The sequence below is a fragment of the Tursiops truncatus genome, chromosome 4 (genome assembly GCF_011762595.2).
Source record: "Tursiops truncatus isolate mTurTru1 chromosome 4, mTurTru1.mat.Y, whole genome shotgun sequence".
NCBI lineage: Eukaryota > Metazoa > Chordata > Mammalia > Artiodactyla > Delphinidae > Tursiops > Tursiops truncatus.
The window spans coordinates 80,270,172-80,296,941 of NC_047037.1; positions in this window are offsets into that span (position 1 = coordinate 80,270,172).

The following is a 26,770-nucleotide window of genomic DNA, read 5'->3' on the forward strand; positions in this document are numbered from 1 at the left end:
CTTCTCGGGCACGGCACTGTGCCCTTAGCTTCCAAAGAGCCCAGTTCCTGGGATGTGAGCCAAGGCAAACTCTAAGGCTGCGTCCCAGCTCCCAGGAAGGCCATACCACTCTTGGCTTCAGTGTCCAGAAGGACAACATGCAAAGCTGCTTTCTGCGTGCACGGAGAGGGGTGTGGGTCTCTTCTGGTGCCATACTGTGTTGGGATTTCATTGCATCTAATTTTCACTTAACTCTCCGAATGATGTGCCAAGTCCTTTTAAGCAACTAAATAAAGTCACCTTCTCTGGCCTCTAATCTGTTTTTCCCTGAACAGATTTTAATTTTCCCATTTTATCTAAAAATATCTTTTAAGATATATGTGTTAACAAGTCCTTTTCAATGTCTGAAGAGAGTTTCACTAGATGCAGTTATTTAGTTCGTTTCTGAGAGAGAAGAATGTAACGCAGCCAGTCTCCCGTGAGCCTGTGCTTAGATTACAGCAGGCTAGCTTCTCACTGTCTTAGCAGACATTCAGCTGCATGCCTGTTTCTTGAGCCAAAAGCACAAAAAGAGTAGAACTTCTGTGTTTTGTCATGTTTAAATAATTATGAGCTCTTTTAAAAATAGAATCGAATATCCCTGAATTGGGAGATGAGAAGTTAAATGTGCCCATACATATACATGGAGACACACGCACATACCTGCCATTTTGGGCTAGTGGGTAGAAACTGGGGACAAGCTTGAGAGAAATCTGGTGCCAATATAATCAGGCTTTCCGGTGGAGGCTTGCAGTACCCCTCTGTGTTGGAATGGAACTTTGCAGGATTATGTGAGTAAAGACTAAAGGGCATGCCCTCCTTCTTGTGGAGAGTCTGGTATAAAAGCTTTAGTCCTACTGCTGCAGCGTTCTCACAGGCCCCCAAAGCTGTTTGGAAACGTTCAGCAATAATTCTCTCCAGGATCACCAGCTGGGAATTGGACGGCTACCTGATGATCCAGTAAATGCGTATTTCTGAATCTTTTTCTCCAACCTACTCAAGAAGGGCCTTAGGACCTGAAACTGTTTGTAGGCGTTCTTGACCGAATAAAGCATAAGCATCCTTGGTAGAGCTCTAAATAATCAACCTACAAGGAACACTGGAAAAACAACCGAGCCATGCTTGTTGTTGGGAGTGGGGTTGCCTCAAAGGATCTGAGGATGGTGAACAAGACGGCTATGCCAGTGAGTTTTCACCTGCACCAGCTGTGGCACGTCTTTATTCAGCGTGCTCTGCCTTCTTTCACCTCAGCCCCGTGGCTCTAGCTTTATCTAGGAGACCGACAGAGAAAGCTGGGGGGTTTCTTTCCTTAACCTCTTGCTTTTTTCCCTGGCATAGTTCCCTTACCACCCTCCACACAAGATGACATTTTAAACATTTGAACTGAGACCACAGGAGAATTCCAGTGGCAGCCAGTCCCAGTCCCAGTACAACAACAGCAGCAAAATGTCTGTACTCCATCCACATGGCCAACTTTACAGAGCAGTATTTAGTGAGAATTAAGTAGATAGGGTAGTTCCTTGGAGTTTGTTTATAAGGATTTAACCTACATCATTTATTTTTGTGACTTGTGCTTACTAAAGGATGTTTTTAATCACTGAATTCTAATTTCCTAGTCTCTTCTCCCTTACTGTGTCCCTGTATTTAGTCATCTGGTTCGAGAGTCAACAATACTTACTTACAGCAACATGGATGGACTTGGAGGGTATTATGCTAAGTGAAATAAGTCAGAGGAAGACAAATACTGTATGGTATCACTTACATGTAGAATATAAAAATTAAAACAACCTAGTGAATGTAACAAAAAAGAAACAGACTCAGATATAGAGAACAAACTAGTGGTCACCAGTGGGGAGAGGGAAAGGGGAGGAGCAAGATAGGGGTAGGTGATTAAGAGATACAAACTATTAGATATACAATAAGCTACAAGGATATGTTGTACAGCACAAGGAATATAGCCAATATGTTATTGTAACTATAAATGGAGTATAACCTTTAAAAATTGTGACTCACTATGTTGTATACCTGTAACTTATATCAATATAATATTGTACATTAACTATACTTCAATTTAAAGGAAAAAAAAAAAGTAAACCAGATGAGGTCATTTCCCTACTCAGAAACCTTCGAAAGATTCCCCTCTGTAGAGTAAAATCCAAATCCTTGCCATGACCTCATTTAACTAAGAATGTGACCTCATCTCGTCCCGCCCTTCTCTGCCCTTAACGAACTCAAGCCACAGTGGCCTTCTCTCTATTCCTTGAGCACAAGGTTTATCCTCACCTTTACAGCCTTTCCTACTTGCTGTTCCCTCTCGCTGAAACTGTCTGCTGTGAGGTTTTCGCATTGTTTGTTCCTTCTTGTTATTCAGGCCTCAGTTCAAATGTCATACAGCTTTAGAGGTACGTGTGTCAAATCAAATTTCTTTATGGTACACATTATCAGAAAGGATCTCTTTATTTTCTTTGCTTGCCTGCATGTCTATTTTATATCCCCTATCAAAAAACACACCCTCAAGTAATAAACGACACAAGAGCTGAGATTTTGTCTCTCTTATTCTTTGTGGAGTCCCTAACATCTAGGACACTGCCTGAAAACCTGGTATACAGTAGATGCGTCACTTCAAAAGCTAACTTAAAAACTGTCGTTTCTCAAAATGTTCATAAAATCTTCAGACTTTCATGAAAAGGTAAATATTAACTTATACAATGAAGCTTTCATGATATAATGCTAAATGATTGTACACAAAATTATAGTCCCGTTGTAAATATATGCGAAAACTGGCACGAAACAGACCCAGTACTAACAAAATAACACTATCTTCTTTTGTGTACTGTTATGTATTTTCTCAGTTTTCTATAGTGATATAATCAGGAAAAAGATGACTTTTAAAGCACAAGAAATAAAATGGAAAGGAGTAAAGCTATTTCTCAGTACTGAAAGGACTGTTTCCTAAATTGACTCAGCTTTTCAGTGGGTGTTAATATTAATATTCACCTGTTCCCCAGGTCACATGGCCTCATTTTTCCACTGTGTCTTATGTGATGGTTCGGGGTTTCTCTCTCAAGAATGTATTTCAGTTTATTTATATCTCTGCAGGACTCAGCATTGTGTATAATTCTCTAGGAATGATGTAAATGTTTCAGAGTAAAGTGGAATTATCTTCTCCCACTTTCTAGATAATTCCTAGATGTTTGTTGCTGCCTAAGTTTGCAACAGATATTTTTGGCAGCTCATGTTGTGGAATTAGAAACCTAGGCCATTTCCCCCCATAGGCATAGCTATTATGCCTGCACTCCTTCCCCGCATACTTAATACGTTTAGTTTGGTTTGTATTCACCAACAAGACCTGACATTGTATTTAAAATGTTTCATTGATTTAAATTTGTCTCATTCTTCTAGTTATTGAGTTATTCTAAATGCCCAATTTTATCACCCAGATGATCCCTTCTTCCTGCCCCCCTATTCATCTTATTTACAAATGTGATCTTCGCTTAATTGAATTATTTTTTTAAATGTTGAATAGATTAGGATCCAGAACAGAGCTCAGTGTCAACCTTTTAGATACTGTTTAGTTAATACCGATCCCATTCATCAGATACACCCTACGGTTGCCACTGCTCAATCAGTTACAAATCCAGCTAATATTACAATCCAGTCCTATCTTGATCTTTAACAATAAGGAGATCGTGACGACGGGCAGAGCACTTTACTAAAATCCAGATAAATCATACCTATTGCTTTTCTCATGGATCTAAATTCTTAATAATTATGTAGGGAGAAAAAAAGCGTTTTGGACACTCTGAATTGGTCTTTTCTTAGTGAATCCATGATATCTCATAATAAGCATTGCATTATTTTTCTCAGACTCAACATCAAAATTATTCAGTTCAAACAATTCGTATTTTCTCTTCTGAAAATCAGCTACTTTGCCTATCTTTGGTCACCCTTGTACTTCTCCATTATTTCTTTGAAAACACTCAAAGTAATTAATTTACTTCAGTTGTGAGATTTATCAATACTCCAAGGTTGTAATTTGTCTCAGCAGGAAGACTCGACCTCATTTAAAGTAATTGGATATTTTTTTTTCCCATTTCTTCACCCATCTTGAGCGACATTTCTCTAAGCCTAAGTGACAAATTTGACTATTTGTCTATTGACTACTCTGTGACTGTTTCATACTCAAGTACATCATTCTCTTTAACAGAGAAGCCATTAGAATCAAATTAAAATTGTTCTGTTTCTTCCTGTCATTTTGCAACATTATAATCCCTGTACTCTGTAGCAGGAACCTCCTTTCCTTATCTTACTTTTCCTAACAGAGACCTTAACATTTCTCGGTGTGATGTCATTGTAGACTTCATCTTACCCTCTCTTCCTCACCTTGCCTCTTGTTCGATTCAGAAGCTTAGCTATCTGTTTATTGCTACACTTAATTCTATCATTAACTAAACCAATATATTTATTGGGGTTTGGCTCCAACCAAAATATTTTTCTGGGTACCGTGGGGAATATCAAGAGTAATAGAAGGTGGCCCTGGCTCTCAAGGAACTTACGAGATTTTTAAACTGGTGTAGAGCAAGTTTTGTTTATGGTATGGATGATTTTACAGAAGAGGCGTTAATTATTCTTCACCAGTGATGCAGCACCAGAGGTGATGCCCATTGTAATATTTGCAGCCACTGTGAATGTTATAAAGTGAATTTGTATTCATTATCATATTTGAGTCCTTTTACCATGGAGTCACAAGGAGACATCCTGTTTGTAGCTACTCTGCATAGGTTTATTAACCTACTGTCTGTATGTCTTAGGCTTATGTCTTGGCCAAATCTTACAAAAGTTTCCCATTCTTGATCTTTTTATGCATTCATTGTTTTGGAAATAGTTGAACAGGGATGAGAAACGACAGTAATGGCAAGCTTTACATTTAATACCTTACATTATACTTTTAACTTCTCAACCTTTGGCAGTATCTGAGACACTGGGGACTCAATGGCTAAGGGTACCAAATTGGCCCACTGCTAATGCCTGTCGTGAATCGTACCAGGTGCCAAATAATGTATTCAAAAAAAATAATAGTAAGCTGAATAAGCCCTGGGGATGCTGATAAAATTTGAACATGCCCTCTGGTTTCTAAGGTGGCTGAGATTTTCTTATCTTCTAAATTTTCCTGCAAGGCAGAGTTGGATTTCCCACCTACCAGTATATAATTTCACTGAATGTACATAGGCATTGGCGTGGAAGGGATGAAGACTGGCAGTTTGACTCTCCGGATGCCCGGGGACATCTACTCTAGGCAACATAGCATTACAGTGGTCATGAGACATATTAGAAAAATAACCATTGAGGGGAAGACAACGTATTTTTCAAACTCTAGGCAAGCCCAGATGCTTCTTGGGGAAGAAATTCTAAAGCTCAGACAACTGCAAATGCTTCTTTTTTCAGACTATCATCTTCTTGACATTTAAAAATATAAATACACATTAAAGGCTTCCTCAAATTGCAGCTGGCTGGTATAAATCAGATGTTTGGTGATGGGCAGTATGTTATGTGGAATATTCTCACCCATTAGGAATGACCCATTTTTATACTTTCCAGGGTTTTGTTTCTTTCTTCCACTTAGAAGATATTTTATTACCCTCCTCCATGCAATTTATTTTCTATTCATACATATACTATCTATGCAAAGGTTTTATTTATGCTGATTTACTCACCTCATTCTGTATTCACCACATTCTTACTCCAGTCTCTAAAGAACTTAGGTGCCATCATTCCAATTTCACAGATGACGAAACTGAGGTAGATAAAATGAGGTATTTGTAACTTCAAAATAAATAAGATTATACCCTAGGAACATTTGCATCTTTAATACCACAGCAGTCTTCTCATTACATAGTTCCAGTCTATTTTCAAACTCAAGTTTAATCCTGTTGACTTTTGACTTCTTTCTTTTGTATCTGAGGCTGTGCTTACGTGTGACTAGTCTCTGATTGCTTTTAAGACATGTATCTCTTTTCAGCGTTCTTAACTACCCATTTCTTCACCATCGTTGAAGAGGGCATACAGTCAAGGTATTGTTTGTGAGATAGTTCAGGTATATAATCCTTCGATCTAGTATGTTTATTCCTAGATTAATGTCTGTTTTGGTTACATCAGAAATCCAGATCAGGAAATGACACTGTGGGCATTTTAAACATTATTCAAACGTGAAATTCAGTATCAAGCCCATCCATTATTTATGTGTTTGCTGCTGTCCTTTTTGGTGTCTTTATCAGCTCACACTTCTCATGCGCCAGCAGCAAGTAATTTTCAAAGTTGAATTGCAATCCGTATGCGGTATGGTGTTCCATAGGGATACCTGTGAGCTGAGGCCAGAGCCCAGAGGGAGCATAGAGCCTGCTAACAGGCACCTGGTGATTCTTTCCCCTCGCAGTTCCAACCATGCATTCTTAAGCCATATGCAGATCTGACTCTAGTGTGTTATCTGAGGAAACACACATACGATGATATTCCTCACTCAGTATTGTTTCCAGAATTCCCATAAAAATTCCATAAGACACTGATTTCTCAGCAAGCTTATAAAGAACAAGGAATATCTTATCCCCAGTGGGCTTATTCTAAGTAGCGATCTCAGTGGATCTAGTCAGAGTGTCATGGGGGACATGCCACTGAGTAGGGTGGTAGTATGTCCTCTACATAGTATTGCAACAGTGAAAGGAAGGGTGGGGGAATGGTGCATATAAACTGGTGCATGTAAGCTGGGTTGATTTTCAAGGGATTTGGGAGGACTATTGAGGAGGAACGATGTGTGTTTTTGTCCGGAAATTTTCAGAGACCTGATCTATTGGGAGACTGTGCTAAGGGATTTATTGCACTTGAGACCATGACCATAATTAGACCTCAAGCATATCTGAATTATCTTTCTGAATCACCAAAGCAAGTCTCGATTGGTCTTCTCCAGAGATGATAAAATGGGTTTCTTAATACCCTAATGTTTCAGTTGGAGGAAGAACCTCTCTGTATCCATTCCCTTGGAGGAAACCTAGCGAGCTATGTTGAGGACCATAAGGTGTGTAACCATGAGATCTTCATGCAGCAGAAAGAAAACGTAATTGTTTAAAATAACAGGGTGTGACGTTATAGGGACTAATGGGAAAAGGGTTTAACTAGAGCTTATATGCCCTGACTAAAGGTTTGCAAATTGAGCCAACAACGGAAAAGTAAAAAGCCAGGTACTAGACAAACCAACTGCATAAACCAGCTAGATTTTGCCTTCAAGCATCTATTTGGAGACCCTTGCTAAACACTATGTCATTTTCTCTAATGTATGGCCTGAAAGTGATGACTTACTGGGTTTCTTTTCAGCCTGCGTAAGAGTATAAGAGCCCCTTTCTTTGATCTCAGGGATTGTATTTATAATTTTGTCACAACTAATTCATAAAAGCTGATATTTATTGAGTTGCTTCCTATGCGCCAGACCTAGCATTAAGTACTTTCCATATATGTTTTTAATTTCATCATTTTATAGGTGAGGAAATTAGTGCTTTAAGGAAGCTAAATGAGTTGCTGAAAGTCAAACTACTCTCCTAATTTGAAACACACACATATGTACATATATATATACACACCTGTACATATATATACACACACACAGATGCATGTATATATGTTATATTGTTGTATCTTAAATGAAATAATCCATTAAAATCAAACATTTTGTTACCATCAGAGCACAGTCTGTGTTCCTCAAACCTGAGAGGCTCAAGAGAGCTGAGAGAACTAATTGTAAGGAACCTTAGGGAAGGATGAGATGTGAATCTCAAAAATCAAATATCATGTTTTCACCTGTGTTGCACCCCTACCTCCCGTGGAAAAATCTGACGCATCTCTTATCACATTTGCTTAAAGCCCATCAATGGCTTCTCAATGCACTTACAGCAAAAGCCACAGGCTACAAAGTTCCTGTCAGATTAGGCCCCTGCTCTGACCTCAGCTTACTCTTCTCTCTCCATTGCTCCAGGAGGAAACCCCTGGGCTTTCTTTCAGCTTCCCAAGTTGAAAGTTCTTTCCCAGTTCGAAGACGTTGCACATGCTGTGCATCTCCACATACTGCCTCTCCACTCACTCTTCGCCTTGCTCTTACGTGTCCTTCAGGCCTGATCTTAACGTGGCCCCACTGTGAGAATCTACCATGAGCCATTCATCGAAATTCTCTCCCACTCCAACTCGAGACCCTTTATTATCTTTCATTGTTTGTACTCATTATGTATGTTTGAAATGGTCGAAGAGACTCCTTACTGAGGACAGGCCCACCTGTCTCGTCCATCATTTTTACCAGGCTCGTAGCAGTTGCTTTGTTGCCAAACATTACAATGAATGGTTGTACTGGGTACTACCGTGCAGTTGAGGATGTCAAGGCTTACAGAGGTTAAATGACTTGTGCCAAGTGACACTCCCAGCAAGTGGCAGAGCTGGGATGTGAACCTAGGGCTGTTCAATTCCAGAGTCTATGTTCCCCTTGGTTCTTTAGAAATTTCGAGGGTCAAAGGCTCTATTTAATGTGCCAGAGTATCAAAGAAGCCCAGGTGATTCTATTTCTAAAATAGTCAAAGCATTGGTTTGTTGCCATGTGCATTAAATAGCTGGTTGATGGATTGATTTGGGCCATCAACGTTCCTCAGAGGCAGACCTGGTCTAACGTCGTAGAGGAGTGGAAAGGGGATCAGCTGTAACCATGTTGAGGCTTAGTTATTCTAAATTGTGGTTTTATAATACCTTGTTCTGATGTTTTAAAAGAATATTATGAAATGGGCTTTTCCTTTTATTCATAAACCACATTATGTATAGATTTCCACTTTTATTTATTGAAAGTATGAGGAAAGAAAAATTAGGTAGAAGTAGAAAGTAAAAGAAAACAAACAGATCTCTCACTGCCTACATGTCTATGACTATTTAAATATGAAAACTCCTTACCTAACTGGAGACTGATTTCTAGCTACTTGAACATGTCGGGGGCCGTGAGCTGCTTAGGGAAGAGCACAGATTTTATAGCCAAACAGACCTGGCTTTGAATCTCTTGCCACTTACGATCTGTGTGTAGCTAGGTAAGTTACTGAATTTTTCTAAGCCTCAGTTTTCTCATATGAAAATGGGAATAAAAATGAATGCCTAGGACACAAGCTTATTGTAAGGATTCTATCAGTTGGCTCTCCCAAGTTCTTAGAAAAAAAGGTAGACAACCAACAGTGTTTATTCCCTCTTCTAGGAAACAGGCTATGCCCCAGCTGCCAAAGTTGGCAGGGGCTTTCTGTTTTGGGAAATAGCCAAATATGTCATACTATTAATAAAATTTATTACTGTACATTAAATGTTTTCTATGTGCTTATATATGTGGGTTTTTTTGAGAAGTAAAATTTTATTTTATTTATTTTTTAACACCTTTATTGGAGTATAATTGCTTTACAATGGTGTGTTAGTTTCTGCTGTATAACAAAGTGAATCAGCTATACATATACATACGTCCCCATATCTCCTCCCTCTTGCGTCTCCCTCCCACCCTCCCTATCCCTCCCCTCTAGGTGGACACAAAGCACCTAGCTGAGCTCCCTGTGCTATCTGGCTGCTTCCCACTAGCTATCTGTTTTACATTTGGTAGTGTATATATGTCCATGCCACTCTCTCACTTCGTCCCAGCTTACTCTCCCCCCTCCCCGTGTCCTCAAGTCCATTCTCTACATCTCCATCTTTATTCCTGTCCTGCCCCTAGGTTCTTCAGAACCTTTTTTTCTTTTTAGATTCCATATATATGTGTTAGCATATATGTGTGTTTTTTATCCTCAATGCTTTACACCCGTTATCTTGTATAATCTTAAAAAAACAGACAGGAATCTAAGATTCTGAGACAATATAAAATTTCCCTAAGATAGATAGTCAGTAAGTGGCCATAAACGCTTGAACTTAAATATAAACTTGTTCCATTTCTTGATGAAATACAGTTGACCCTTGAACAATGTGTGGGTTAGGTGTGTTGATCCCCGCACAGTCAAGAATATGTGTATAACTTTTGACTCCCCCTGAAATTAACTGTTATTAGCTTACTGTTGACCAGAAGCCTTAGTGATAGCGTAAACAATTGATTAACACGTATTTTGTATGTTATGTATATCATATACTCTGTTTTTACAGTAAAGTAAGCTAGAGAAAGGAACATTTTATTAAAATCATAAGGAAGAGAAAATTCATTTATAGTAAATATATGTATTGAAAAAAATCCACATATAAGTGGACCTACACGGTTCAGACCCATGTTGTTCAAGAGTCAGCTGTATTTCCAAAGACTCCAAAGACTGTTGCTTACATGGCAGCAATCAGCTGTCACAGTAGGTACTGTTATTCCCACTTGACAAATGGGAGACTGAGATTCAGAACAACTGTTCTTCACGGCCTTTCATATTCTAGCTCAGCATTGCTACCTACATGCTTGTCTTAATCTCGGCTTCAAGTCGAGGGCGGGGGGATGCTCTTTCTCCTCTTTTTGCCTCTCTGAATATCACAACCCGTCTCAGGCACTGTCTTCTCTTTGGGTCTCTAACCCACAATGCTCTCCATTTTTTTCTGGATCTACAGTTCATGTCCGACACTGCATTACGGGCTATTTTGCTTAATAACTGGCCTCCCCAACCATGCAGGGGATTCTGGTGGGTCAGTAAACATAAACTAATACACAAATCTAGAGTGCCTGTTGCAGGAAGAAGTCTGTGCTTGATGTGGCCTGAGTGTATAAAGTTAAGTAAGTTGTTGTCCAGCTCTCAAGAGGTTCGCATCCTCACCTGCTGACCACCATGGATTTTTTAAAGTCTCGAGTACTTGGGATGAATAAATAGATGGACGAAAAAATGCTGTGGCAAAGGTAGTTTTTCTAGACACCAAGGAGATTTCATAATAATAGAATATACACTCTTTTCCTTCTTATGGTTTACAGTCAAGTTGAAGAGAGAATACAAACACTATGCAGTGGGTAGACTCAATTACTTTTCACCACCTTAATGGGGAAATTGTGACCCTTTGGGTTCAGAGCAATCTTCTGAGTGAAACCACAATGTGACCTTGAATAGAAACAAATGGGCGTATTTGCTTCTGACTAAAAAGAAGCCAGCTCTGGAGTTTGTGGGAAGCTGATGTGAAGGAACCACTAAAGAGCTTCCACTTTGCATTATCACCCATTTTATAAAGCAGGAAGACTCTTAATGTTAGTTCTGTAATTTGAACGTTAACACTGTGGTTTCACATCCTGTAAATTAAAGCTGTATGATGACCCAAGAGCTGGTGTGCAAAGCACTGGACACCTTACCTCAGGACGTACACAGCTCAAGACATGGGCCGAGAACAAATGGCCTGGCCCATCCCATGGGTCTGCTTTGCTTCCTGGAATGAACAGCGACGCCCTTCTTTCCTACAGTTCCTTTGCCCCAGCCGTCCCTTTGACATTTTCTTTTCAGCTCTCCAGTTTGTACTTGATTAATTTACACTTGCCAATATGTTGCCGTGGATTGAACAGAAGCTAGCTGTTAATACAACTTCAGAGAGCTAAGCCTCAAAATAGTACATGCATTGACTTTGTGTAGAAAAAGAAACACAATGGTTGTCTTACAGTCCAGCTCACTTTGATACTTTGTTGGTCCCAACCACAGTGGTCATGGTTCAAGGTGTTCTGGAAATGCTCTTAGAGACCTTTGCTTGTTCAGAATTAAACACCAGATCTCTGAAGGAACTCTCCTCCTTTCATATCTGAATCAAGAAATAATAAAGGTAGACATCCTTTCTGACTTCCTCAGGTGTGGCCCAAATTGGTCACTGTTCTGTAACTAATGAAGACCCCCGGAGTGTAACATAAATTACACAAAATGGAATTACAAGTGAAACCTCTGTCATAAAAAGTCCTGGTCATTTTCCTGGAAATGTTTTAGGGAAATGCTCTAGTTGGTATGAAAGTAGTCATTTTCTTGATGCAGGCATTCAGAACCATGGGTTCAATCTTTCAGCCTTTTTCTAGGTTAATGTGTATTTTTACCTTTCAGAGTTGCTTTTGGATTAAGTCAGGGATAAGAAGATTTGGCCTTATAATTTTAGGAAAGTATGAGTAGATTTGAAGTGCTATCAATGTGGGGACCACTCTGTCTGTCATGTTTATTTCTGCCTTTTTTTTTCCCTAGCAGATAGTAAATGCTTGATACATATTTACTAACCAAGTGAAAAAGAAATACCTGGGGCTTCTAGGTGTATTCTAGAGATATTGTTGGCAATTTATAATACAAAAGGGTGTGATACTACTTCATATATCTCTCCTCAAGGGAAGATGGGACACATTGCCACAAGACAGCTTTCAGGGTGGAGGAGAGGGTGGGGAAAGGGGACTGGAATCCAGAAGTAGCATAAATAATCTTGCTAAAATTGATCTCTCTGGACCCAGGCCTCTCGCTATGTTATTGAGAAAACCAGTATATCTTAACGGGCTCGAGAGTAGTAAGTCACTGGTACAAATTGAAGAGACCTTCAAAATACACCTATTTCAGAAGATGACCAGGACTTTTTATGACAGAGGTTTCACTTGTAATTCCATTTTGTGTAATTTATGTTACACTCTTGGGGTCTTCATTAGTTACAGAACAGTGACCAATCTTCAGCCACCCCTGAGGAAGTCAGAAAGGATGTCTACCTTTATTACTTCTTGATTCAGATATGAAAGGAGGAGAGTCCCTTCAGAGATTTGGTGTTTAATTCTGGACAAGCAAAGGTCTCTAAATCTTAGAGTTTCATGTCATGAATTTTATCACATGGAAAGGATCCCACTTTATATTTCTCTGTGCTAAACAGGTAAGGTTTCATTAAGGCTTGTAGTAGTGATAGTAAAATTACCTGTTTTAACCCAAATGCTATGGAACTACTAAAGTGAGGGCAGTCATTTTCGTAGGGAATGTATGCCTCAAAGCGGAGAGGTATGTTTTGAGAGAGTGGCAATGAAATGATTTTGAAGGAGAAGGGTGTATACTTTGCCTTAGACAATGGCTAGTGGGGGAAGCATTTATAACCTACAGTCAGAATTAGGATGTACCAAGAATGACCCATGAATACAAAGTCTGGTGAGAACTGAAACAGACAGTCTTAAGGAGGGCTGCATAGCAGCAAACTTGACTTTTTAAAATTTTCATCTTTCTGGCAACCTCTTTGTACTGCAAAGTGTGCCAAGGTAGGTGTTACAATGTATCAGAGACTATAGTTGCTAACTGAAATGGACAAGTTTCTGAGGCTATGCTTTAGCCCCTAGTTTTGCAATTGGGAGACAGCAGTATTGATGCCGTAATTAACTAGCTGGTTTTCATTGCATCAGGACACCATTTCTAACACCCACATGACACTCTCTTTAGGTCCAACAAGATCAAGAGGAGAGGACTGAGAATATATGTTCTATGACTGTTTCTGCTGTTGACGAGTCTGTTAATGGGCTCTTAAAGGATGTAGGGTCACAGCAACATGATCCCCAGCAGCAACTTGTGGGGATCCCCTTCAGAGACAGGCACATGTAACCAACCCATCCTCACAGGTCTGCTTGGGGTGACACCGCACCCAGCTTTGTTTGAGACCAACCTGTCTTCTTGGGGGATGAAACAGGTGGTATTCGGTGTCGCTTCTCACCACTGAGGAACTGATATGAATAATTTTTTAAAGACACAATTTTATAGTTCATAAAAATACATATTTCAATATTGAAATTATTGCAACTAGTGTTTATTTGACATTTCAGATATAAATGTGCTGTAGCCAATATGTCATCTAAAATCTTCCTTTTCAAAAAGGCAGCTTAGAAGAGCTCAGCCTTGTCCAGTGGTCAGTGGGGGAAAGAGAACCTGAAGATGGTGGCTTTGAAGGTTGACTCAGGCAAGACAGAAGAGGAGGCAAAACAGTTGCCATGATAAATCTGGGAAAGAGTAGGAAAATTTGAGTTGACTCTATACTTCAAAACTTGTAGCAGAATATAGTGTTTTGCTTTGTTTCTGAAAATCTATCTCAGCATTTAGAGGGGATTAATGGAAAATAATTATTATCATTTTAAATATTAATCAGTAGGAATTTCTGAAGTGGCTACTCTGTAGAGGGTACTGTAAAGGTACCGGGAGCGTTGAATACCTCACCTCTGTCCTGATGGAGCATATTAACCTAGTGGTATAAACAAGATGAGAATACTTGAATCAGTGAGAGAGCAATAAAAGCCATCTGTGATTAAAGGATGCATTGTGTGTTACACACTCTAAATTATGCAGATATTCAGTGGAGGGAGATTAGAGAAAGATGGAATATTCAGGAAAACAACAGGAAGAAGTGATGGTAGAAATAGGAAAATGTTTCTTAACAGTGAAATCCTTGGTGAATGTGATTGCCGAGCCCTAGCGTAACAATTATAAAACCCTTTCACAACGTGCAAGGCTTTTTGTGATCTGGTTCTTATCATCCCTACAGCTTCAGTACCAACTTCTACCCACTTGTACCCCTCCAACCATATAAAGTAATTTTCAGTTTCCTGAAGGCACCTGCAGCTACCTGATTCTATTCTCGGCTTATCTGAGCCCTTATGCTAGAATGGCTACTTCTCCCCTCTGTCATTCAATTGAGAAGTTCTTTCTCATCTTTTAAGGTCCAATGGAAGTACTACTTTGGAAAAATTCACTCAAGTCCCCTTCTCTTCGATATTTCTGTCTCTCATGCTACCACTGAACTTTGCTGCAAGTTGCCTTATGTCACATACAAGGTCTTGACATTATTTATTGTAATGACTTCTCCCTCACCAGCCTGTGGGTGTCCTGAGAAGAGAAACCACATGGTTGTTCTCCCCATTCTTGGCTCATAGCGCCAAGGAATGTTGGATGAATGAATGAGTATATGAATGTAAAAGAGGATTTTGAAAGTCAGATGGCCTGGTTAATTAGGATTGCTAATTAACTGAACATTAAAGTTTCATTTTCATTTTAACCCTTGTGATAAAAATATTTTCAATAAAGAATTTGTCTACTTCCCTGCCTAATGACATGACACACGATCCAGTGATTCTTTTTTTTTTTTAAGCCTTGAAGATGTTGATTTGTTTCGTTTTGAACATCAAATTTCTCACTTTGGATTTTCTTGGAGAAAATGTCAAAAGATAGAGTTGAATCTCTACCAATATAAGCCGTACCTGAAAATTAATCTTTTGAATAAATCCCTGACACCAGCTTCTTTTACTGTGATTTATCTGTTTTCTTCCTAAAAGCTGAACATGAGGAAAATTTCTGTTTAATGAAAATTCAAATCAAAATGTGCTTGTCATGAGAATAAAAACACAGTGAATAGCAATTACATAGACAGAGAAGGATAAGGGATTCACTGAGTGCAGTAGGTTTCTCTAGTTGTATTGTGCAGGCCCAGCCGCCCCGTGGCATGTGGGATCCCAGCTCCTGACCAGGGATCCAACCTGCGTCTCGCACGGTGGAAGGCGAACCCTCAACCACTGGACCACCAGGGAAGTCCCTGGGTTACATGGTCTTCATGGACGGGCAGATACGTGTTGGGCACAGGAGGTTAGGAGAGCATTCCAGGTAAAGGTGCAGCCATGGACTTGTGAAGGTCCTGGAGAACATTCTGGAAGAGTCAAGGGCCCTGAGCAAGGCTAGCTGTGACACTGGACCTTACCTGTGCTGAACTTTCCTCCACACCCAGAGGGGAAATGAGTTGATGGAGCAAACTGGCAGCTGGCAACTCCTCCTCGACAAGCCAAGCGTCCGTCTGAGGTTTCCCTGTGGACCTGGCTGAAGGCCGGCCTGGCCCAGCCCCCCTGTTTTAACTTTCGCTCCTTCCAGATCACAGAATGAAATGGAGTTTTCTTCAAAGTGACAGCTAAATCTCAGCCCCTCACCAGCCGCTGTACCAGTGCCGCTTAATTCTGTAATCCTTTTGCCCTCCATTCCTCGCTGTGGTTAGCAAATGCCAGGAAATGTTGGAGTGACAAGTGAGTTCTCTGTGCCTGACACCTCTGCTGGAAGACTTGATAAACTGCAAATACCATCACAGTCATTTTTCAGGTGCAGGCTCATTAACACGCCCAGGGAGGGACCAATCGCTGAAGGTAGAAGCTCCCCATCCTTCCTGGCTTCCTTCCCCCGTCTTACATTTCTGTGAACTTGGCGTGTTGCTCAGAGCTGTTTTCCAAGGGAATACGTCTGGGGAATGTTTTCTTTTACATCTTTAAAATTGAGTGAAATCAAATCAGATGCTTCGTTGTCCCTCCATGGACGATACTATCCCCCTACCTGCAGGGGGAGGCGGAGATGGGCTAATGCTGAACTCCCAGAATAGCTAACAGTTGTCATCCCACATCCTATATAGCTGCTCAGAGCGCAGAGACTAGGATCTGAGTGGCTAGGATTTCCCCTGCAGTCTATACCCTACGATGCAGTTTCCGCACGAGCTTCCTCTGCTGGGCAAACTTGAAACCCCTCCTCATTTAACACACTGTCATTCTGTTTTTCACTCTGCTGAGAGAGACATCTGAATTTCTTCCTCTCTCTCCTCCCTCTAACTCACTCTCTCTCTCTCTCCCTCCCTCCCTCCTTCCCTCCCTGCCTCTCTCCTCCCTCTCTCTCTTTCTCTAGGGAACAGTATTAGTATTCCGTGGTACACTCTTAAGCAAAACCTGAGAAAGGAATTAATCTGTCACTAGGAATGAATGTACTGGACAGTGATTTATGCAGATGCTCTACTCAAAGTGATGGCGTTCATTTCATCTGTACTTCTCCCAGCCCTTCTCGGAGGAAACACACAAACTTGCATTTGAAATAACATCGCAGCTGGGTGACTGTCTGGGTACTGCCTGGAGCCGTGCTGCTCTGGTTCTAGCCACCAGACAAACCCAGCAGAAGGGCAGGCAGGCAGCTCAGGTGGCAGGGTAGGATTCTGGAATTTCCGAATTCACACCACTGCACTCTGTAGGTCTGATGAAGAAGCTGATCGAAGCCCATTCACCTTTCCTCCTCTAGAGCCTGGACGCAGAAATGCCCCCGGAGTCCCTTTGGCCCTTGCCTCTCTTCCACAGCCCTCAGTGCTTTGAGATTCTGGTCATAACCAGGGAAAGATTCATTAGGGCTGGCATTTCTGTTGGCTGGTTGGCTGGCTTCTCCACTGTTTTCTGGCAGCAAGACTGGGAGTCTCCCTGGAGAGCTTATTTTCCTGAAATTCCCCTTGTAGTTTTACATACATAAGTGGGCTGGATGAGGTTGTGAGAAACAGCCTAGCTTTTGAACGCTAATCCGAATGAAACTTCCAAATCCCTTGAAGTTCAGGCTATCAGGAGAAGAAATCCGAAGTAAACAAGCCTCTCACCACGTCCCCACCCAACCCAGCCACCTCCTGGCTCAGGCCCGGCTCCACCTCAGAGCCCAGAAGGCTCTCGTGTTCTGCTCTTACGCTAGCAGGGCAGCAGGCAGGACCTGGGGCCCTGCTCTTCCAGGCACGTAGGTTTCTGCAGACGTTCCTTTTGCTGTTGTGCTTGTGATGACTAGTATTTTCCCTACTCCCTCTGGTGTCTGGAGATTCATCTGGGATTTATGTCCATAATGAGAAAAGGGAGATAGGGAAACGCTGGGGCATTTTTCTCTGACTTAGATTATCTGTCACTTTGATACTCATTTTAAAGGATGCTTTTCAAATATTTAAATGTATGTGTGCTCACATCACAGTCCCTTGGGATGAATTGCTGATGACACAATCACCGCTTTATCTCTCTCATGCTCTAGGCCTCTCTCCTGAACTGATTGCCAGCAGTGACTTGGCCAGAAAAAAGAGGAGGTTAGAAAGAGGAGGGACTCAGATCTTCATGAATAGCAGTTTTCCTAAGTGTATTGGCTTCTTTATCTCTCATCTCCAGGATACCCCTATCCTACTGGAACTGATTGACAGGGAGCACAGCCTGAACTTTAACTGAAATATGCTCTTCCCCCATAGAGACACACGCTTCACAAAACAGAACCAGCTAATTAAGATCCTCTTCCCACTTTTCCAAGTTCTGCCTAGATATTACAGATATAAAAGAGAATAAGCCCCATTTATAAGCAACTCCCACTTTATTGATAGTGGATCAATGAGAGCATGTGTAGGTTTAACTGTGCAGGCAGTGAACAGCACTGGAAACACAGAATGTTGAAAGATCCAAGACTGATTATTCTAAAATTGGCGCTTCTGTGTAGAAGAGCCTAAGAGGAGATTAAGAATCCACATTACTAAAACACATAGGCTGATTCAGGAGTAAATAAGAACTAGAAGCTTAAAAAGGCCCGCCATCTTTTCCAACAGATATTTTTTGAGTTCCTACTATGTGCCTGCAAATGCCCTGGGTACTGTGGTTACAGTGGATAATAAAAATAAGACTCCCTGTTAAACAGGTTTTAACTGGAGGGGGAGTAAAGAGATAGGAAATGAAGGTGTAGCAAATCATAAAGAGCAGTAACCAAACATACGTGGCTCAGGGATGAAGAGAGCCATATCCTGGCCTCCACTGGAGATGGGACCAGAGAGGGCAGGCAGACAGTGTCAGCTACTTTAAAACTCTAAAAGGCAAGATGCACTCTCTCTTACCAATCTATGGTGGTTCTAGAAAGGGCACCCCTGATTAATCCTTTGTCACGGCATTAAAGGAGTCAATTTAGGGCAAGATAATGGAGGTCCCATGACCTCCATTATTAGAGAACCAAACTTTGAGCAGAAAATTACAGATCTCTCCCGTACAAATGACGTATTTCCTAGAAGCAACCTACCTTCTTGGAATTCATGGAAATACCAAGATCATGGAAGCTCTATAGAAACACCAACTCTCCTGTCAATTAACTTCAATAAGTATTAATTTAATGCCTCCTTTGTACAAGGTGCTATGTGGGATACTGATGCATGATGGTGGCTACGATGACTTTCAAATATCCACCGCACTGCAGTCTTCCTGGACAGCTTATCCATCTCTGTCTTCATCCCGAATTCTCGTATTTCTTCTATTCAAGGCAACAAGCCATCAGGCAATACATGTCTGACCAGCTGCATGCCCAGTTCTATGTGTGACTCCAAGCAGGCTACGAAAATAGAGACAGTGCAGTTTCTACACTCAAGGTGATTACTATGTGTTTCAGCAGACAAGAGGTAATTACATAATAAAACTACAGAATGATTAAGACAGCATATAACTAAGTTCCGAGCTGTGTGGTATAGCCTAGCATGAACTGGATGCTCAGAAATGTAAAAGTTTCGGAAATAAAGGCAGCATGAATGGAGCCACAGAGGACGGATGATGAGGATAAGGGTATATGCATGGTATGCCCTTAATTCAGTGTTTCTTCTGCATGGAATATTTTCTTCTGCTTTTCCATTGTTCTAAATCTAGTTCATTGGATTTTTCAATGTCCAGCCCAAGACTTTTTAGGCTGTTCCTAAAAATCTTACTCATCATTTCTCTATTAGAATCTGAATTATTTGAGGTCAGGTTATCTCCCATCTTTACTCATTTTTACGTCCCCTACTGCCTATTGCACAGGACCTGACAAGCAGCAGACCTTCAATCAATACTTGATGGTTGAATGATTTATGTTATTCTATATCCTACAAAGCAGTCCAAGGAAGAGTGATTTCCTAGTAAAATGTCTTCTGAACTGAACTTCTGTGATTTCCTAGTAAATGTCCCCCTGAACCTTGAACTTGGTAACAATGAAAGGTGAAGTCTGGTAGACAGATTTGGGAACAGAAAGTGGTCCTCACGGATCCAAGAGGGACTAGCTAAAGGTTATGGAGGTTGGGGAGGCACTGCATACTCCCAGCATAGCAGTGGGGATTGAGAAGGGGGGTCGTATTTCATGAATACGTCCCGGGTGAAAGTGGTGCTGCTTTGGGTTCTTTGCTCTGAAGCGCTTTCATTTTCACATAGCTGACCCATGGTAACTGGGAGGTGTCCTGCATCATATATCATATATATTTATATAAATATTCATAGCCTGTGTGTATACACACACACATGCACTGCTTATAGAACCCTTGAACATCACGGAAAGGGAGGGCTGACTTGAAAGTTATATGCAGATTTTGGACTGGGTGGAGGGTCAGTGCCCCTAACCCCTGCATTGCTCAAAGGTCAACTATATATATATATATTTTTTCTTCTCTTTATGATTTGTTACACCCTTATTTCATATCTCTTTCCCCTCACTTGAGAGTTTAACCAGGAGTCTTTTTTTTTTTTCTATCTATCTATCTCATGTATCCTGATTATACTCTGACTTTGCTTTAGAGATGATACCCTTTCTTCAAAGATTTTTACTCATTAGAATTCCCAGATTAATAATAGCGAGACCTTTACGCTTTCAGTGATTCTTGACTATTTGAGATTGACATCTAGACTTCCTTTACCCTCAGGTGCACCAAAAAGAACTCTGTACCTACAGTTTGCACTTTGCATCTCCCCAGAAGTTTACTTAATCTTCACGCAGGTGGAAGGCAGGCCCCCCAGGAACACTCCCGTACCAACGGCTTTGGCACAGGCTTCTCAGTTGTCCCTTGTTTGAGCTGCTGGAGCGCACAGGAGCTGAGAGTACTCTCAATGATTCTCAAGGCGGGGCTGCTTTTGGCATTTATGGTTGGCCAGGTCGGCCCCCAGCACTGCAGGGCGTCTGGCATTCCTAGTTCTAAATATCAGCAGAAGCCTTCAGTTACTGTGCTAATCAAAAATAACCCCACGAATTTCCAAACACTGCTAGCGAGTGGGACCAGTCCTTGTTTAAAACAGTGGAATGGCTGAGAATGTTGTTGGAATGACTAAACAAAGCCTCCCTTCTTTCCAGTTGCTAGTGCTGGTGATAGAATTCTCACCCCTGGGATGCGCCATGTGGTGGGTTTTACATCTACAGGTACAAAGAGTAATGGAGCTTTTTCAAGCACGCCGTAGACCTTCTCAGACAATTCTGAGAGGCCGTGTGGGGAGCCATGCCAGCAGACACAGATGGGGAGAAACGCCAGCCTTGTCATCCTGATTTACCAATTACACATTGTCTTCAGTGTACCCTTTACTGTATTCAGTCTTGTTTCCTAACCCCCCTAAGCACAGTGTTTGTTCTTCTGCCACATCTTTATTATCCTGGATTTATTCTATTCCTGGCTATGTTAAAACCTCTAAACTCCTATGGGAAGATGCAGAACCAGAGAGATTTGTACAATTAGCTGACACAGTTTAGAATGTTTCAAAAGGCTTGACAATATTAGTGTTATCGTTACCACTGATATTTATTTTATTGTATGCCGGGATGTACATTAAAATATTTGTAGCAACTTGATATTGTGGAAAGATTAAGACTTGGGAGACCTAAGTCTCTTACTCCTGGGTTCTGGGTCCTGCCACCAACGAGTTGGGTAGCCTTGGGCAAGTCACTTAACTTCCCTTCTCTGGGCTTCACATGTCTTGTGCGAAAAAATATGGACTGGCTTTTGGAAATTCAAGGATACACATTCTATAAATGTTGAAATAAAAAATGTAGAGCAATTCAATGGACTGGAATAAACCTTAAAATCCCCAGCTACTAACATAAATTGCCCATCTTTTTATCCCCTCCTTCCTTACCTCCCGCAAACCCCAGCATAAGTGTGATGGACTGTGTTGCCTGAATCTAGAGCCAAGTCTTACCTGAAGGCATATGGAGAGATTGCAGTTGTGGTTGTGTGTTGCACACCAAGCATCAGGGAGAGCCACCTAGAGGAGGTTATGTGGAAGAATGATAGGGTAGGGCAGTAACTGGCTTGACTCCCACCTTCTGTTTGGAATTCCCATTTTATTTCCTTACTCTTTCCCTCGTAGACTTCCTGTTCCGTGACAGAAGGTTAAGTGAGAGGGAGTAGATGTTGGTAGCTTTCTTCTTTTCTCTCCACTGCTATGAAGACCCCCCTCATTACCTTCTGTTGTACAAAGATGACTCCACCCATAGCATCCAGTGTGGATATAGCCAGTGAGTTTTCTTATTATAATTTATATCAACCTTTTAAGAATTTCTTATTACGATTCAGATTTTACTGCTGCTTGTTCTTGAATTAAGACCACGGGTTCCTTAGGTCTATTCTAAGTATGTGATTCTTTAAGTGTAAATCACTGAAACAATTCAGATGTTTCAAAAGACTTCTCAGTATCATATAGTGATATCGATAGACAGGGCATACTTTAAGGTAGGGGGAAGAGGTCAAGACTCTCTGAAGATCTCCTGAGGGGGAAAAAAAGATACATAAATGTGCCTAACCATTTTGTATTCAATTTTAGGAGTTTGTCAAACTTCCTGAAGCTTACCATGAATCTTAGCTTTTTTTTTTTTTTTTTTTTTTTGGGTATGTGGGGCTCTTACTGTTGTGGCCTCTCCCGTTGCAGAGCACAGGCTCTGGACGCGCAGGCTCAGCGGCCATGGCCCAGCCGCTCCGCGGCATGTGGGATCTTCCCGGACCGGGGCACGAACCCACGTCCCCTGCATCGGCAGGCGGACTCTCAACCACTGCGCCACCAGGGAAGCCCAGCTTTCTTGATTAAAGCCTTTAAGGAAAGGAAAAGTTCATAGAAGTCTTTTCTAGGCTCATTAGAGAATCAAGTGTGTCCCTGTGGCCACCGTCTTCTCTCCCCGCACTACAGCTTAGTCTCTGCCCTCAGGCAATCTGCTGCCCCTCAGCCCAACCATCTGGTCTTAGCGATGAGAGATCAGCGTGGCCGCCATAAATCCTGGCAGACTTTGCAGTCTGGCGGTGGGAATGACAGCATGCAGTATGGAGCCTTTGGCAAAGGGTGAAGCTGTGGTTACAAATCCAAACACTGTAAACCAGAAGATGGAGTAGAATGAAGTGCCTGACGTTTTTCTTAAGCACCAGGTGGTATTTCCAGGAGCAACTACGCATCTTTGTCAGTGACTGATGAGTTGTAGTTATCATCAAAAAAAAAAAAAAAAGAGTGTAGTAGATCCTACCTCTTTCAACCTTTTTCAGCATTTCTCATGCCTCCTTCAGCATAGTTTGTTGTTTAATTTAAAATGTTTATACAGCCCTGCAAAAATAGTTATGTCTTTTTTAGGGTTGGGGAGGGGGACCCTTTTATAATTGCCCCCCAAATCATTTCTTTCAACCAACACATTCAACTCAATGCTTTTGAATTCCAACTATATGTACTCTAAGACAGAAAAAAAATAGCCAATTATTTTTAGATCACTTTTTCTTTTGTCGTTAATTTGGTACTAAGTAAAATTGAATAGTCAGCAAACCTGCAAGGCCATTCCTGTTAGCCATGTGGGTTTATCTACTGCAATGAGTGTTCAGGCAGTGTAGGTCTGAGTGGAGGCTGTAGGGATCGTGAAGCTTATTGGTGAGTGGCAAAAGTTAAAGCTGAAGAGGAAGGATGGGACCAGATCTTAAGTGATGTTAAATGCTGTATATTTAAAATACATCATGAAGGCTACCAAGAGTCAACCATGGTATAGCTGAGACAGGTTTGCTCTTAAGATGATAAACACCTCATAAAAAGTTTAAGTTTTAGTCAATACTTTAAAAGTCCTTTATGGCTCTCTAAAGGAAGATTCCGTTTAAGTTCCAAATAATAACAAAAAATAGATGTTTACAGGCAAGCCTTAAGATGTAGAGTAGCCAGCCAGCATGACATAGTGTCTACAGATACACAGCACGTGATGTGCTTTTTATATTCCAAGAGGGCCTGCATCTTCTTGACATTTCATCAGGGGCTCTTTCTTCCCGTCCTTCCCCAATATATATGCAGTTTTTATCTAACCATATGTTAAACCAACAAGCACAAGGATAGGAATTGCTAGCTATATTTTCCATGTATGTGTACACTAAAGGCTGGATACACTAGGCTTGGATTCAAATATATAATTTAAAATATTCAGATGAAAATTCAAGTGTATCGTCAGTCACGTGAATAGTAACAAATATGCGTATAGTTTGGCATTGCATAGGTAAAATATTAATAATATTTTCTGAATTTTTCACCTTACAGATGGGTATTTTGCTAATATTATAAAGATAGCTCTTCACCCCACCCCCAGCAAAAAATTCCAGATACAGAGTATTTTATACCTATGTTTAACTTTTAATTTTATATACATATTAGAGAATTAAGCATGCTTTAGATACATTTAATTTAGTTTTTTCTTTTCTCCAAACTGTACATTGAGATTTCCTCAGACTTTTCTAATGACAGCTCTATAAAGTAGTGGCTTCTTCTTTGAGTCAGCTTACTGCAAGAATCAAATCTCTGAACTTTATTCACTCAGTGTTTATTGAGTATGTAAGGCATTTAAGATACTGTTCTGGAGCTCAACAAGTACATCTGTCCTGTAGGAGCAGTGCTAATGGCACATACCAGCCACAGACATTGCTGGCAATGAATTAGGCACCATGAGTCCTGGGACTCGGACTCTGGGCCTGTTTCCACATTGAGTGCTCCCAAACTTCCTTCCCTAACCTGTAAAATGGAAAGAATAACACTTGTTGCTTCTTGAGGAATCAATAAGGTCATAAAATGAAAAATGATAGACATAATTAAGGTCCTTTCTAAACTTAAGCAATATTTACATAATAATATTATATCATTTTAATATTATAATATGGATATACATCATAGTTATACATAGTATAGCAATACATGTATAAAAATCAGGTGAGTAAGTTAATGCCCTCCCATGTCCCTTTGATCTGCTTGCTTAACCAAGGAACAAGCACTTTTAGTCAATATTTTAAAAGCAATTCCCTAAAGGAGAGTTCATTGTCAGTGTCAAATTATAATTAGATGCTCACACCAAGTTACTAGACTACCAGCATGTTAAAATATATAATGGCCCCAGACATTAAAATTACTACAGTGTTTATTTTTATTATTAATTGCTGGTCCTGCATTATATTGGCTAAGGGAGCCAAAAGGCAAGCAAGTTTTTCAGTGTTGAGGTGCAAGTGATTTAACAAATTCCTAAGGGAAATTGACATCTTAATGATGTGTCAGAGAGCCACGTAATAATATTCCCTTCCATCACAAACCGTATTCTTCTCTATGTTTCTAGAGCCCTTTGCGCTTGGTTCTCCTCTGGCAGTGACTAAAATGTTTCCTAAAAGGGTGTTTACAGTTCTCTCCCACGCCTGTTACATCATCAGCACTTTGAGAGCTGGGCATGTATATGGTAGCTGGCACATGACAGGTACGTGGTCAACTTATAGACTTGTAATTAGGTAACATTCTTTACCCCTCGCAATGCTCATTCATGCATAAAATCTCATTTTCATTTTTTCAGCAACTTTCTAGGTAGCCATTATCTCCTCAGGTGACTTGCCCAAGGAAGCTCTGTCGGTAACTGGTAGGACCATAACTTCTGATTCCTAGTCCAGTGTACTTATCGCTGTTGAATCTCACCTCTATGAATCTCTGTGGTCTGAATTTTCGTGTTCTGACTGAGAGGTATTCCTGCCTGGCCAGTGCAGGCGTTATGCTGTTTTACTGTTCCTCATCGACCTGGCCCTGAACCCTCACCCTTTTCTGCTCATCACGTTAGGGCCAGAATTGCTGAGATGTGAAATGAAATCTATGGAAATTTATGACTGTTTATGGGAGACTCTGTGACGTGGCCGAGTCGAGTTGCCTTCTACTGCCTTGCATAAGAAATCTGAAAGCATCGGCACATAGAGTAATTTAAGGCAGCTTTTGCTGACACTGGTTGCCTCTAAATGGATAATGATTTATCAGTAAATTACTCTTTTCTGAGCCAGGTAAGTTCTGATCAACAATGCTCACTCTCATCCTCTCCTCCATCCCCTCCCTTTCTTTTCCTTCCCTCCTTTCCATTTCTCTCTCTCTCTCTCTCTCTCTCTCACACACACACACACACACACACACTCTTGCACACTCCCACCAACACACATACACATACATATTCACCCAATATGTATGCCTTCCAAGGTAAGCATTAGTTAAGACATCGATACATTAATAAGGCCATTTCTATTTGCTAAACCAAACTCAAAATTGAATGTGAATTGCATAAAAACAGGGAGAGGTTATAGTGCCCATTATAAGGAGGGGATGGGTACTAACCAAAGGGGAACAGTCTCTGTGCTATTGCAGTAATCAAAACAAGTTTAGAACTTTATCAGCACTGTAACATTCTTGCAGACCATGAAAAATAGGTGAAACTAGATCTTGGATGTCATCAGCAAACAGTAGGCTTTATAAGTGCCTTGATACCTACGTAATGTGAGCAACTCTGTTAAACTAACACCCCTCTTACACTCTGAGAGCCCACCTCCCAAATGTAATGTATGGTATCGTGGAGATGGGCTTGATTTACTTACAAAGAGCTCTGGGAAGGAAAAGATAGCAAAGAATCCAGGGCTTTGGCAAGTCTGAAATGAAATGCTAAGCTGTGGGCTTAGAGAGGCAGGAGAAAGGGAGAAGATTAAAATTTAGGTGGAAAAGTACATTATAGAAGGATTTAAGTGAAATTGTAACTTTGGAATTTTGTTAACTCAGGGTTGCCGGAAACAAATGCCGACTTGTAGTTGAGGTCCTCAAAACTTTGATTCCCAGGGATACAACTAGTCTCTCTGACTTTGATAGGTTGTGATGACTTTTCCAAAACAAAACAATCTTAATCCTATACTATGGCATCATAAGCAT